The 16746-nt window shown below is 38.5% G+C and overlaps 1 protein-coding gene across 3 annotated transcripts in view; it reads right to left on the bottom strand.

The window, feature by feature from the left end:
- CDC42SE2 (CDC42 small effector 2) overlaps positions 1–16746 on the bottom strand; it is an 84198-nt gene that overhangs the window by 45639 nt on the left and 21813 nt on the right. The window contains exon 4 of one of the 3 annotated variants that reach the window (XM_058823334.1): positions 6076–6139. The exons of the other annotated variants lie outside the window; for them this stretch is intronic. The gene's annotated coding sequence lies outside the window, so the exon portion shown is untranslated. The remainder of the gene's footprint in view (positions 1–6075; positions 6140–16746) is intronic. 3 annotated transcript variants of the gene reach the window in all.

Below are 16746 nucleotides of genomic sequence, written 5' to 3'. Positions count from 1 at the left end.
TTGCTTGGTCAATTGAGTAGGTTACCTTGTAAAAGAAAATTAAGTTTGGTAAACAAATATTTCCCCTCATGAGCTTATGATGGTTGTGACCAATGACTGTGTTGTCCTTATGATGTTTTCAGTAGCACCCATACCAGTTACTGAAGTGAGAGTGACAGGCCTGCAGTTACCACTCCTTCTCACCTTTCTTGAAAATTTGGTTAAATCACTACTTAGTTTGCATTCAATTACTACTTAATTGATTACCATTTAATTTACATTCAATCACTGATTAACAGTAATTTGATCACCATGTAATCACTAATAAAAGCCTTTTAGTTAACATTATAACCATGACTTCTCTAAGTTCACCTGCCACTTGGCATTTTACACATCGGACAATAGGAACAGTTTTACCAAATTAAGTTAAAAAATAACCTATTAAAATTTAGAAAAGTAAAATAGAGAACCAGGTAGTGACGTCTAGCTTTAAGCCCAAAAGACACTATGACATCTTTCCTACATATGCAGAAAAATAACTAAGAACATATAGTCAGCTTAAAATAAAACACATGGTGCACAAATTTTCAATACTTCACTGCAATTTCATTGAAGATATCAGAATTATTGACCTAGTTAAGAAGCAAAGTGCTATACAAAAAAGGAAATTTCAAAATGTTCCAGAAACATTTTAACAAAGTATATACTCTCAGCAGAACAGTTACTGCTGTTCTGCAATCTGAACCCAAAGGAAACTAGATGGTCTCCTCAGAAATGAGCTGCCTATCTTGCCAAGGAACACTGACTTGGCTTCCCTGTGTACCCACGAAAAGGTCACTGCTGTTAAAAATGTCCATTTGGGAAACGTCCTGTGGGTAATATCCCAGGGGCAGAGTAAAACTCACCAGGAGTTCTACAGCCAGTAAAAAACCACTGCAAACCTCAAACAGTTTGACTTTCACAGGGAACACCCACAAACAATGGTCTATGGCTCACCTACCCTGGACAGGTATCCAGGGAAAGGAAAACCAAGAATAAACCTGTCAAGGCTACAAGCCACTTTTCCTAATGGCTTCAAATTAGCTTGTTCCTACCAGTAAATCTTAAACAGATTCATTTCAGCTCCTGAAACCGAAAGCTGCTGACAAAGCCATTAACAGCTTGCAGTACTTCACTAAATATGGAAGCAATCTCACGTCTCTCAATTCCTGGCTTCTCACTATAAGGAAGTAAATAGGTAATGTGAAAAGCATACTCTGACACCAAATAACCATAGGATGACACTATTTGAACTCTGCAGTGAACTCCAGTTATAGTAATAACTCCAAATTGTACTGTCATAGAGCAGACAGAAAATACAAGCAACATCCCCTTAAAAAACAGGCATATTCAATTCAGATATGATATAATTTGACAGGTGTAAATTCAGCCTGCCAACAATACACTAATAAACTGCAGATTATCCCATGTCACAAACTCTCCTATCTTATCCAAGAGCCTACTAACCGAATGTGTTTAAACATTAAAACATACTTCATAGCATAAAAGACTGCTCTTTTACATTCTGAGTTTTGGGGGTGTTTTTCATAAAAACAAAAGAAATCAACCAAACCTCAATTTCTTAAACTGTCAAAATGACATTCCTATGAAATAAATTGTGAAAAATATGAGTTTTCAACTGAAGAACCCTCTGTTCTCTGTGATGCAAAGTATTTTCTATAAGTTGCATTAATAAGCATGAGAGGACTGAGACAGTATACCTGGACACTTCTTGTTCTGTTCCTCAGAACACAACTACAGAAACTTTCCAGGATACATCTGGATTCAGCACATGGTCTCTTGCCCGCCCTCAAGATAACAACTTTCTTGATTGCGTCTATTTCACCATTAGCTTGGAACTTTTCTGTGAAACAGAAGCATTTGGTTGGCTTAAGGTCTGGGCTGTGTGACAGCAGGGGACCATAGGCAGATCAGCAGGTACCCTGGCAAGATCTGGAGCAGGTTCTTTGCCAAGGGGCAGGCACTGGGCATCCAGCTGGCTCCAGATCCACCCCAGGAGGCAAGCCCTGGGTCAGGGACCTCACACAGCCCTCCAAGCCCCAGGCACAGCCTCGGGGATGCTACTGCCTCTGCAAGCCCCCCCAGTGCAGGTGATGTTTTTAAAAGCTGATGCTTTTAAAAGCTGAAGGAGAAAACAGATGGATATGTAGGTTACTAAGGTTTTATTTTTCTCCCCACAAAAAAAATCTGATTCACCTGAATTACATTTACACATTCATTCTGACCGCAGACGTACTTCAGCCAGCTGGCTCTGATACGGTCATGCATCTGCTGTTAATTCTCTTCCTTAAAAATGAATTTTGCTTGCTCTTAAGCGCATTTTGCACCAGAAACACACTATTATTTTTTTCCCAATACATTCCATATTAAGCTCACATCACACAATATGAATTATATTCACTGCAGGCAAACATGTCATTGTCAAAGCTGAGTCATGACAGCTACTAAATACAACCTCTTTTAAAGAGGATTTAAAGAATACATTTTTTTTTTTAATCAATTAGTCCAGGGACTGTAAAGGTAAACTGTTAACCTTATTGTTGGTAGAAGATGTTTTCTGTATGCTAAAACCTAACTCGCAACAAAGTTACTGCTTCTCAATTAAATTCAGTTACAAAAACTCTGTATCCTGCTGCCCTGAGCTCGGAAAGGGATCTTCTGAATGCAGAGCCAAAGACAGTGCTGGAGTCCTAATGAGACCCCAATTTCATTTAATAAAAATTAACAAGGTCCCCAGCGCTTCTTATCAGGTTCATGTTCTTGGACTGATCAGAGAGTTCTATTCTGAATTAGTAATGATCTATCACAACAAGATGTTCCCAAAAAATCTTAACTGCACAAAAGAGCCCACAAAGAACCACATCACAATCCTCCCTGCCCCCAAATAAGGATATTTAATTATTTAGCTCAAGGCCAGACAGCATTTGCCGCTTAATTCCTTTTAGCTTTCAGTTACTCATGTTCCCACACAAAAACTTCTGCCTTTGAATGTCTGTTCTAGAGACCAATTTATTAACTAAGAAATCAGAAAACATATTCTGGAAAGGAGGGAGAAAGAAGGCAATGAGGAACACAGGGATATGAGGCTAGATCTGCCTGTGGACAGACACACTGTGCCTACAGAAGATGCAGGTGTTTAGCTGCCTGAGGTGTGATCTCATGCACAATCACTGCGCTACACTTCATCCGCATCCCCTGGTGGCACCTCTGGAGATGCCAGGTGTGGCTGTGACGGAGCTGACAGTGCAACTGCTACACCTGACAGAACTGTGGAGCAGACTACAGAAAGTGAGTCTGGACCAGCCACTGCAGCTCCCACAGACAGACACAACCCAGACTAGCCAAGCCTCAGAGCACAGCCTCTCCCAAAATGCCTCCCTGCCCCTCACACATTCTTGTACATCCACCCCTTCATGGCCATCCCTGTAGGGTTGACTGCTGGGCATCCAGAGCTAAATCTAACTTTGTTTTTTTAAGATGTGATAATTGCAAAGCAGAGTCATGCCATATGGCCTAGCTAAAAATTAGTTCAGACAAGTGTTTTTTCTCCTGAAAAATGCAGTGTATTGCTATCTGGCACAAAGAAATCAGAGCTGCATCATGTCGAAACTATTTCCATATAATCGTAACAACAACAAAAAGAGGTACTTAAAAGATCTTGAGTTTGGCCTAACTAAATGCTCTACAGCAGCAGTGTGCTCATAAATTGCTTGTATTGTAAAATACTGAGTTACTTGTCAATAGCTACTACATAGCTCAAACAAGCTCAGAGCATGTTGCCAAGTCAGGCACATTGCAGGACACTTGTCTGTCAATTTCACAGAAAGACACTGCTGCTCTGAAGGGAAACAGAGGCGCCTAAGCTGAGCATAGATGTGGGTTTCTCATTTAGTTGAAGATAGCTAGAAAGTCCTTTGTTAACAGAGTATTTTTAATCACTGTGAACAATGAAGAGACCAGTACAGTGTTTTCAACAATAAATAAAGAAAATCAAAATTAAATTACAAGGGATAAACATGAGATCAAATTATCTAGCTTATTTATCAAACATAGGAGGTTTTTATTTGCATGGTCATGCTTTCAGATGAAAGATGGAAGCATAAAACAGAACTTTAATTACAAAAAAATAATTATTATGTCCAAAACACAAAGGACATTGTTGATATAACTGGGTTATATCTTTCTAAGGCAGGTTTGCAAACAGCACTTTTGTACTCTGACACACAGACTCCAGGCCCCCATTACTAGTCTAAAACAGACTTAATCAATTTATTCATTAAATCACGTTAAATGGTATAGGGGAAAAAACAGAAAGCTATTACCAAAATACATTGCCTGGAGTTTTTTTTTCTAAATTGTAGAACAGTCTCAGTAGGCAAGTAGTGGAAGTTTCAGCTCATTACTCAGTAGGGGAAGAAACAAAAAGGTTCTTGATGTATGTTAAAAAGCTACATTACGAAAAAAAAACCCGAAAAAAGTTAATTCATTAACGATTCAAAGACTTTGCCAAAACTTTGAAAAACAGTACCAAGCAAGTAACCAGCTTTTGCTTTTTCCCTGAACAGACATGATTCATCATCTTAGATCCAGTGACTTCTTTGATATAATTTGTGGTGCCAATTTTGAGATAGAATTGTCACAGCAAAGGCTGGTAGTTACTGTAAAAAAAAATCATGCATTTATATAAGGACTTTTGAGCATAATCAATCATCATGAATTCTATTTCTAGTATTTAACAGGAATTAGTTTAATTGCTAAAACATAACAAACAAATAAACAGGAGGCTCATGGCAGGTATAGGCTTTAAGGAAGTCTGACCTCTGCCTCTTTATGTGTGTGGGAAACTAAGGCATGCAACAATTGTATTTTAAGGCAGCCAATAACATGCATAGTCAACTTTGTTCTGAGCACACACATTTCTACCATTTCAAGGATTTCCATGTGTATCTTCTCAGAGATAAGGCATTGAGACTGCTCACAGATACTAAAGACAGAGATCCTTTCAACAGGTCAGCAGATATCTACTAGTTTTTGAAATTCTGTGTATTAATCTTTTACAATTTTATGAACAGACACACTAACAGTAAAATGTTACCTTTTCCTAGAAAGCAACACAATATATGCGTCAGCAGAAATTTTTCTATACTCCGCTCACAGAACTCTGCAGTTCACTGAATAGCATGCCTTGAAATAACCCCCATTGAATATGCACTGCTGATTACTTTAATCTGTGATGTGTTTAAAAAGAACTCTACACATCTGCCTTGGTATCTGTTTTCATTGCATTCTAGCAGTACAACTATAAAGACATTCAGACAATTTCATCACAAAATCACATTATTTTTAAAGGGAATCTTCTCAGTTATACAGTTTTTACTGCTCAGAACAAACAAGCGGTCCTCTGCATGTCTGTTAGTAACACACACTGCTTGTAAATTAACATAATATTCAGATAAGACCAGGTTTCATCCTTCTTTAAGTGGAAAGATTGACTGAAGTAAGGATTTATAATAGGAATATGCTGCAGTGGCTGCAGGGTCCATGGAAATTACTTTTTTACTAGAGGGGCAAAATTACAGTATCCACAAGGTGAGTTAAGAGTATATACTTCTCAAGTTCTATGTACTCTTAGCAGTGTCATTCCCCTTATGTCAATCTTGTGTATTTACAAAAGCTCTGCAGTATCCTCAGCAGCTCTTTGACAAAACCATCTAACAAATCCCTAATGGATACAGGAAGTTCTGTTCTTTAGGTAACACTAGTAAAACACATACACAGTTGTTACAGCTGTCAACGCTTACTTGCCAGACACACACCAAGCAAAACGTAAAAGAAGATTTGTTCTCTTTGCTACAAATAGGCAACAATACAGGACTGTAACTGTGCCAGATAACACTTCATTTCTCACTGTTTATTAATACAAGGGTTTGTGCAAGTCACTAGAATATTGTATTCTATTTTGAAAGGGTTCTTATATGGCGTAACAGGATTTTAAAATGCCTCATTTTTTTCTCAAGATACAGATGTTATACTTACAGCTTGAGATTACGTATAGAAGTCAAAAGCCTTGTAAGTGAGACAACTCGCAGAAGAAAAACAGCTTTAAAAAAAGGTTTGGAAAGAAACCTTGGTTACTAATGCTGACCCATGGAAGATACAAAAAACCTAATAACATCCTGTTTTCTGAAGAATATATTTGCTACAACTGCATTTCTTTGCATAACTGCTCTTTGCCAAGCATTATTAAGTTAGAAGTATGTTTTTTAAAAAACAAATATATAGTAAAGTCATTGGTTAATTTGTGGCCCCTAACATGCTTGTACTCCTTCAAATCTATCTGAATGTTCATTTCTTCTTTCATGTTTGAGAGTTGTGTCTTATTTTGTAAACTAAGAAGCAGAAAAAACCTCCATGAAGTTTGAAACTTCATTGTGTAGATAAATACCAGATTAATGGAAGGTAACCTGCCTGTCTAGTTGCAAACAGAAACAGCGATAAATGGACAGGTATGCTTCCCATCTGAAAAGGCCTCCACAACACCATTAACCACTACTCTACACAAACAGACATTAAAGTAATAATTGAAGATCTGGAACCTCTAGTCCATTTGTATAATTTTTTAAAAATAGGCATTCAAATGCCATTTGAAGAAAAGAAGTGATGCAGTAACCATTAGTGCCCTTAGAAAGTTATTCTGATGATTGAGCCATCTAAGTCTGAAAAATATGCCCCTTCATTTCCTTACAGCTCACAAGCACTTTCTCATCCTGCCCTCTTTCCTTAACTTTTTGCCCCTTTTTCTCAAAGAATATTATCTCTACCTCCTCACTTTTAAAAAGGCAATATACAGGAAGAAGGACAAATAAGCATCTGAATAGGGTGCACATTAGGGAACTAGCGCATCACTAGCCTTTTACTATTATTTTCATTACGAATGACATCCCAAGTAAAGACGTACAACACACACTGTTTTCTTTTGGAATAAATTAACCAAGTCTTTATAGTAATTTTCCCCATTTCACAATTTACCTTGACATTTTTGCCATGAATGTATTCCATATGTTTTGGGTTTTTAAAAAATTAATAAATATCCTATTGCTCTTGTCTGTGTATCTAGCTTCCGTAGGACGACCAAACTGGTACAGCTCAAATCTCAAAGAAATAAAGACACCAGAGTGACGGACAATGCAGAACTTGGGAAAAGTAACCCCCAAACTACTAGGCATATTCCTCAAAATATTTGCACTAGTATGCTGCTGTTAAGTCTGAAACTAATGTTAGAATTGAGTGCAACTTTTATCTTTCTGCTGGTGCTTCAAACAAACAAAACAATAACCCTCAAGGTGTATCAAGCTAGACAATTCTCAGTCTCCTAGCGCTTTTCCTTTTGTGATGTCTGCTCTTTCCTTTCTGCACTGTGAAGCAGGCATGTTAGATCCTGAGGACAGTAAGGGTAGGAGCCAAAAGTTAGAAAACAAAATAGAAAGAACAAGCCAAGCAGCCATGCTGTGTTCAGCTCTTTATGCAGTGATGGTGAGAAACAGCCATTGAAAGAGAACTAGGTTCTTTTTGCTACTGAGTCCTTTTATACTTATGCTCCTACAACTTCTGTTAGCAGAGGAGCCTGTGCTTTCTGCTTCTGCTCCATGTTGTCCAGGTCTCCACACTAGCCCAGTCTTCAGACATTTCTCTTACCTACTTCTTGATTTCTCCTCTTTCCCAAGAACAGCTGTTCTTCTCCATCAAACACATGTGGCAAGGAAAAATTGTCCATTAAATATTAATTTCTGTACCGGTAAAAATAGTATCTACTTACAGCAGGTGTTATCAGTGTGAAATAAAATCATAATGCTGTAAGATGGCACAGTAATGAAGTTACATTCTTCTCCCCGTTGTGGGCACTTCAATTTGGTGATCACATTACCTGGCGGTATTTGCTTATCCACACTGAATGAACACTTTCAAGCACAAAGACCTCACTCTGGAGACTTTGTTTGGTAGGCAGAAAAGGGGAGTGATCATTTGTAAGAAAACATATTTCAAACCAGTATCAACAACTGTGATACACATCAGAGGCATACTGTCTCCAAGCAATCTCTCTTGCATTATTTCAGTTAGTTGAACAGGTAAGGAAGGCAAATTAAATACACAACATACTTCCCTCTAGTCCCCAACCTTCTGACCTAAGCAGAAACCCTAAGTGAAGTCTAAAAAATAAACAATGTTTTGACCATAGCATTTCTCATGCCAAAACAATGACAAGTCATGGAGTACTTCTGCTGATAACTTTAAAGTCCTGAATAACAAATGTGAAGTATAATACTTGTGCTGCCTCACTATGAAAAGAATGCTGCTTCCACACAGAGTAAGAATCTCAATAAATATAAGCATGAAGACTCCAGCATTTCTCACATCATTCAAAACCATTTACCCACTTGAAACAGGGAAATACAAGTTACTTTACTCAAGATCAGCTACAGATTTTTCAGACAGCCAACACAACAGGCAGTTTTTTCTAACATACATGACAAAGTCATAAGGAAAATGGCAGTGACAACTACTGCGGCTTTTTGTATGGGGAAGGATTACCAGGTTCCTTCAAGACCCAAACTGGCCACAGACAGCACAGTAAATTACAAGGCTTAGCCCCTGATGGACTTCATACCTGATGCTTGCAAGTTTAAGCCCAGAAAACAAACTCTTTTCCAGAACCTTCTACACCACTCTCACCATCTGGCATCTTTATGGCAGGTAAACTTATTAACTAAATTATTTCTCTTGGTGACTATTTAGTTCCTTGGACCACAAGATAAACGTATATTCAGAAGCATCTTCCTGGCTCCAGCTGTTATTATGGTGAAATAAGACAAACCATAAGAATTTCCTAATATACAAATCCACTACTTTTACTGGTATCCATGGTGCTGCCATGGTCAGCACATGCTTCCATTTCAAAACAGAGACGAAGTCTCATTTAACAGAGCAGAACTTGTCCCATGCCCTCATTGCAGCAACGAAGAGAGAGAAACCACTGACTAGTACAACAGCGTCATTTTCTCTCAAAAACTGATGTGGCAAATGACCACAAAACAGGCATTACACAAGTTTTGAAAAGACAAAAATAGCCCAAACTAGCACACTGCCTTTTACAAAAGAGGTACAATGAGAGATTTTTTGACTTGGAGAGAAGAGGCACTATTTTCTTCAGCTCTATGGAGACGCTTTCCCCAATCTCCAGTTACCTTGAACTCCTATGAAGCTTTGCAGAAACTTTTGAAAAAGACATTGTAGTATCTCAGAAATATACAACTGGTATTTACAATTGGTAAATATCTTCATACTGAAGGTTTGCTTTAGCGCTCTGCCTGCACACTACAGAACTACTGCAAAACTCCATTATCAGACAAGTTAAGTTGTGAAATGCAGTGGAAGCCTCTCTATCACAGAAAAAAAGAAACGTGTTTCCTGCCTTCACACTTGTCTTAATTGTGTCTGGTTTTGTTTGTTTGTTTTGAGTTATTTACTACCATAACAGTATTTCATTTATATAATCCTTCCCAGTGAAAGATCTGTTGCTGAGTCATAAGAGTTTTGCTGGAGGGTACAATCGAATCTGCATGTGTAATTGGCTTAAGTAAATAAACTCAAATGAAAGAAGCAATTTACTTGGACTACATTGTCAAACAGTTGCACGGTGACAATTCAATTTGCCATAAAAAGTTTCTCTGTTTTGAACAAGGTCCCATCTCTCCCAATGTCACACAACTGTTCATTTTTCCTTCTCTGTGTGTGGGTGGAGTGGGAGATATTTTCCTTGTGTCTGCTGACAAAGATTCACTCTGTATGTTTGGAAACAAAAACCCAAAAAAATACACACCAATTCCTTTGCCTGGGATAACAGTTTTTATCCGAAAGTTTAAAATAATTTGTAAGAAGTATGCGTTGTATGTAAAAGTTGCAGTTGTTCTCGAACGTGTTTTTCCTTCTCAAATAAAGGAAAAGGACTGTTAAAGATGGTGTCAAACTTTAAATCTGTAGCTTTGATTTCACTAGAAACTTCTGAAAAGAGTGCAAGATATAATTACTCAATTAAATATTTAAGTACAGTCTCAAGTCCTCTCCCAAACCAAAACATTTCCCTCATTTTTCCTGCCCCTCAGAAAAAAATACAGAGAATTCTACAACTTCAGTGTTGAGGTATCTCCAAATATTTTAACACTTGACCTTTCCCTCTGCACTTTACTAATATACAGTTATATTAGTAAAAAGAACATGTTCTCCTTAGCATTCACCTTCAGTGCTCACGTCAAGAGGCAACAAATAAGGGAAGCCAAGAAATCAGAAACTCATTCATTCTACCATTAAGCTCCATTAAATCTTGCTCGAACAGTTTAGTGGGATGATAGCTCTTCACCCAGCTCCTGGGCAGGACAATAGTGCCTGTGTAGCACAGTCAGTGGAAGTAAACCTGGTCCTGGACTTGCAATTCCCTCAGGTCAGCATTTTGGCCTGATCAAAAAACATTCTGGAATCTCCACATCTGCTGCTCCATTTGCTCTGGGCTGTGACTTACAATCACCTTGTAGGACAAATATTACAGACTGCATCTAGGAGGTATGAAAATGTAAGGGAAAACAGACAAAGACCTGTACATAACATCTTAAAAAATGTCTACTGCATTTGACAAAAGACTGGAAAACAGAACTAAAATAACCAAAATTTCCTCATTACAGTAACTAGATGAGCATCACGCAGTCAGTAACAGCACCTTTACCAGCAAGGTGCACTTGCTTGCTAAGCAGATTTGATTTCCCCTTTTTCTCTTATTTCTGGAGAAATAAGGAGTGACAGCTCACATGCGCGATTCAGCATGCAGGCCAGATATGGTTGTGGCCCTTTCACACAGAATAATCAGTCACTGCCCCAAAGCCCTCTTTGTCTGCCACTCAGACACAGATCATTTGGTTTAAGGTATTCATTATTCAGTCTCTCCCTCAAATAAACGCCCCCTCTCTCTCAGACATGCAGCCCAAACTGAGGTTTGTGAATCCCTATCCACAGCAAGGTAATTAATGAAGCCTATGGCATTCTCATCAGTAGAGTTATCCTCAACTCATTCATGGAACTTCCCATGGAAATATATCAGATTGCTCCATCTAAAAAATGAAGTATTTAATATCAGTTTCTATGGAAATCATCTGTCACAATAAGCATAATCACTTCAGAAGCGCCAATGCAAACAACCCTTTGAACTAGTTCACTTTTAAAAAAGAAATTTCTTTCTTAAACCATTGTATCTTTAAGGATTTTGTGCACCTACACTACAAAAATCAAAACTGATTTCTTTCATGCTCTTTAACTGGTGACAATGGACTGTCTGCATTGCATCAAAGAACACTGAATTCTCCAGAAAATGCACTATCAAGACCCTTAAAAGCAACAAAGACACTGACAAGTCCTTAGTCATTGGTTTATTGATGTACTAAAAGACACTTGGATATATTTCAGTCTAAGCGTCAAAATTAAAACAAAAAATATATATATTCCTAGTAAGACTAACAGGCACACAGGTTCATCTAAATACTATGCTATCCATTCAATTTGCTCATCCTTAACCCCCTGGCCAGCCTGCGCTGGGAAGCTGCCCTCATTCCTGTCTCCAGGCCCTTGTTGCTAGGGTTGCAGCTGCACAGCTCATTGCTGCTGAAGCTCATGTCTCCGGAGGGGGACACAAAGGGTTTCATTATCTGCTCCTCCCAGCCCCAGATAAGAGCATTCCGCCCTCTCCCCCCCAGGAGCAGGCAGCGAGCCTTTGCCAGACGTGAGCACTGGCATGAGGAGCTGCAGAAGGCACAGTGCCCTGCTCGGATGCCTGTCACCACCAGCTCCCTCCTTCCCTCCCTCCCTCCCAGGGACGCGCTGCAGAAGCTGCTCGTCTGTGATCCAGTCTCGACTCGTGACTTGATGGGGAGCTCACACTGCAATTCAACTTAAGAACTCCACTGAGACAAGACCTGTATTTTTAAAACTAGCTAGCACAGTCTCCCAATAAACCCAGTCTTCAAGAGAAGTGGCCTTCTCTGGGGAATACAGATTGAAGACAGAAAACAGGAAAGGATTCAATGACCAAATGAGCATACTGTGCTGTGATCTCAAGCTCTGTTCATTCGCACTGAACAATCCTCCCATGGTTTAATTTAAATATTTACTGGCACTAACAGCTAGATTCATTCTGCACACTTGTGAAGGAGAGGGGTGTAAGGGAGTGTTTCCATTTAAGAAATGTAGCTGAATAAACAAAATTAGAAATATTTTAAAATTCATTATTTCTTGGACAGGTTTTGGTATCTTGTTAATTGTAAATGCCAGAATATTGTCAGCAAATTCCTAAAAGGAAGTTGTTTAGCATTTCTGGTGTCAGAAGAAAGAAAACAAAATGAATTATTTTCATTTTGGATTTCTCTCAGGGCAAAAATTCACTGCTAAAGAGCAGAAAATTATTAGAGAAGAGAAAGATATTAACTCTTCATGAGAATCCTGAGTAGCAACACACAATATCTTATTAAATATGGGGGTTTTTGCTATGTACAAGTACTTTACAATGGAAACAGAATATTTAGTTCATGCACATCTTACACATACACTTTAAAGATTATCAGTTCTACATTAATAGCAGACGCAGAGATTGAATAGTGTACAAAAACATTCCCACACAGGGTGCCAGACAATCACACAGCAAAAGGTGGAAAGGAAATCACAGTTTATCTAGGCCTCTACTAAAGGCCAGACCAGTTTTTCACTTTATGTCATCAAATCAGCAGTCCTGCTCCTGAAGGCCTGTTTCTTCACAACAGTGGACAGTGAAGGAAACATTTAGGACCCTGCCAGCTCTGAGGAAACCCAGTCTCCATAGAAGGCAATATGAATTCCACTGTTTCCTGCCTGTAAGATTACCAGAGCACGCTGGCAAGGCTGTGCACTCACTGCACTCCTGAACAGCCAGCGGGTGATGACTTCCAGACAGCCTAAAACCAAGAGGCTGGCACCTGTCCCACGATGGGACATTGTGACCTGGGCCACAGGCAGCAGCATGCTGTTTGAACTCTGTGTTAACAAAGGACAGCCCAGTCCTGTTCAACGTAACTTTTTGGGAAACAGGTTAGATCTTCCCTCATGGGTTTCCCCTCGGTAGTTCTACTGAGGTCTTCTGGCCTCACTGTTATTTCTGAAGGGCACAAGGAAAGCAGAGCTGAGCAAACCACACTTCTTTCAATGAAATGAAAGTCCACATTTTAAAAAAGCAGCATATTTACAATTACGCGCCTCAGTTCTGTGTAAAGCATCTAATCCTGAAGAATACAACTGGTAATATTCAAGGGCCCTGAGTGAAATACTTATAGTACAACAAAAGGTTTATTTTTTTTTCTTACCCTACAATTGTGGGCTTTCTTCCACCATGAGAATATATCATAAATATTTAAAGCAGGAACAAAATAAGATCAAGGAATGGTACAGGTACCATTGTTTACTTGTAATACTATGTATTTCAGTATTTGATTCCACCTGCTCTTTCATCTAGTCTCATCTCATATCTCTGTCTCCCCCACCTGTTGTGCAGCTCTGTAACTCAGATGATAGAACAACTAGGAGAGAGAACTGCAATTTCCATGTTAAAGACATACATCAGCTAGAGTCCAAGAAAAACAAAAGCAAAAAAACACCAAAAACAAAACATGTATTTCACATTAGGCAGCCAACAAGGCAGAACTAACTAGAAAAATAAAGGGGGATAAGAGAGGAGCAGTAGAATAACACACAGTGATGCTGAAATAACTGCAGTTCTTCAACATGCAATGTAGTGAATAATGCTGACACCTGTCAAAAGAGAGTGAATCTTCTTTTTATGTCACTAGTACATCCATTATTGAACGTCTGAAAATAACTAGCAGGTGTGTATATTTTTACATAGCTAGATGGATACCTCAAGCATTTCAGCTGCTCTAGTGAGATGTGCACAAATCTATCACTCTCAAAAAAAAATACTGATTTAATTTGCTTTGTACTATACTGATATCCCAGACAGCTGCAAAATTTAGACAGTGCATAGTGGTTGTCAACTTTGACAAATACAGACGGTATTTTGATGGAAAAAGGCACAGGCTTAGGATTTTTGCAAAAATTCTGAAAACAATAGTCTAAAACACACTCTTTCACTTCTTGATTAATATCCCATTTTACTGTAATATTGAAAATGTAGTTTATCAAAAATGAAATGCTCTTTAAGTGTACCAATACTAACAACACAATAATGAGATAGTGAGAAGTCATTTAGAAGCTCTTCTGAAAAGCTACTGCTCTTAATTTGTCAAGTAATGGAGTTTTGTTCCTTTTGTAGCTTCATGTTACTAGCAACTGTGCTATTAAACACACCCTCATAATATCAAAAGCTTCTGCAAAACAAGCTATTACTTCTGGATATATGTGAATCTTGCTTCTAGAGGATTCTCAGGTTTATGAAAAGGAAAACAAAAATTAAAAAAAAAAAAAAAAAAGGCAGCGAAACAAACAAAAAACCACTTCCACACTTGAGCTCAACTTGAACTACCAAATTAGCAATAGCTGCAGTGCTACTCTACTGTAAAGCTTCCGGTGAGTAAATGCTATGTGACTTCTTTAAACACATATGGGAATGAAAGTGTATCAACCTCTAGAGACTGGAACAAGCATGTGCTTTTTAACAGTTTGTTTTAGGACACAGATTTTTCTGCTACAAAACTTCACACTGGGGAATTAAGTGATCTATTTACAGGGGGTTACCAGTCACAGCAAAACAATATGTAGGACCAATCCATAGGTTAACAAAGAGTACCCACAAGTCTCCAATACTACCTTAAAGATCCATTTTAGCCCAAACCATTCTGTAATTTATAACACATATCAAGTCCCTTCCCCATAAATGGCATGACAGTCAGTATTTGCAAAGCTCTCAACTTTTTCCTGGGCTTTAAAAGCAGAAATAGTTACATACAGTCTTTCTCCTGTACCACCCACCACAAAGGACTAAATGATGTAATGCTATCCATCAGCCTTCAAATTCTGGATCAAACTAACAGAATCACCACAGTGGTACCAACCACTGTGGCTATTCTGAGTTAGAAGCAGCAGAAAGGAAGAGGCAGAAAGGTAACAGGAAGGGTTAGTGCTATACTGGAGGTAACAGGAAAGGCTGGTGTTCTAACAGGGGAAAGAGATGAAGAGGAGAAGCAAGGCAGAACAAGCAGAGAGAGAAACTACACTTAGGAAACAGGTCTGAAGTTTACATGTGATATAAAATAACAGGGTTGATTTGTTTCGATTTAAACAAAAAAAAATAATCTGAAGAATGGAAAGTAAAAGCACAAGAGATAACTACCACATTAAAAAGTTTTGCTGAAATATATCTTGATATTCACAGGCAAAGATAGTTGCAGGAGATATGAGGAGTTAGATGGAGAGCAAAAGAATGAGGGTACAGAAACAGTGGAACCATTGTATTTATGAGCGAGCACTTGTTGGCAAAATCATTATATGGACTGGGTTATCTGAAGGTAAATAAAATTTTGACAGTAAGGTGTGTTTTTATTCCACAGAAATTCTGTTAACAATGAGAAATTTCAGCGAACCTCCAAGAATTTGTTTTCACTACAACAATAAATCAAGTAGCAACACCTATATACAAACTGCTCTGGGGACCTGCACTTTAAAATCAGTGGGGACCGGAGATTCGTGTCACTGTGTGGCTTTTTATTTACTTGTTAATTCACAGTCCATTAAAAGGCAGTCAATACAGCAGTCTCTTGTGGCTTCTCAAGTTAGGGCCTTTATGTTAGAAGCATCTCAGAACTCAGATGGAAAGTTGGATTGTGAGATTGTCAGAAGTGTCGTGTACCCCTGCAGCTTCCACTCAACGCCTGACAGATTTTTTAAGATGCAGGTGCTACTCAACTTCAGATTTAGCTTGCTACTTTGTAAATCAAATAATTCCTCCTGCCTCCCAGTAATTAATTACAATGCTTCTCTGTGCCTCCCATCCCTCTTCTGCCTAGGGTAATTTACGTATACATAAAAACAGATATAATACATATATCTATATTTATATAAATATATATATATGTTGTAACAAGTAACTATCACCCATGTAGTCTTCTTTAAGGTAATTCACTCTTCCTCCTTACCTCAGTAAAAGCATCTTTCCCACAATACTAGCACTAACTTGAACAGACCACTCTTTGAAGGGAGTTCGTTTAGGGTAGCCCTGCTATCCTCATTTTTTAATTCACTCATATTAATTAAAAAATAAACAAAAACCCACTGAAGCTACTGAAACTCCTCACTGTTTTCCTGCCTGAGACAATTCAAAAGGAGCAATCCTCATTTGCCTGTCAGTGGGATTTAAAGAAGCTCCAGGTTGAGGCCATCCACTCTTAGAGGTCTTCCAACTGTGCAGCAAGGAGTGAATATGCCCAGGATGCACAAATGCAGCCCAGCCTCTGAATGTGATCCATAATTAAGGCCCAACATGACTGACAAAGTAACTGTTGACAAATACTTGAAATGAAGTTTAATAAACCAGCCCCAAACGGAAGGACAGCCATGCATAACACAGTCACAGAGAGGCAGATCAATTATGCAACAGAATAATGGAAATACTGGCCTACTTACCCCTCC

The sequence above is a fragment of the Ammospiza caudacuta genome, chromosome Z (assembly GCF_027887145.1).
Source record: "Ammospiza caudacuta isolate bAmmCau1 chromosome Z, bAmmCau1.pri, whole genome shotgun sequence".
Classification (NCBI taxonomy): Eukaryota; Metazoa; Chordata; class Aves; order Passeriformes; family Passerellidae; genus Ammospiza; species Ammospiza caudacuta.
This window is presented reverse-complemented; position numbering and strand designations above follow the sequence as displayed.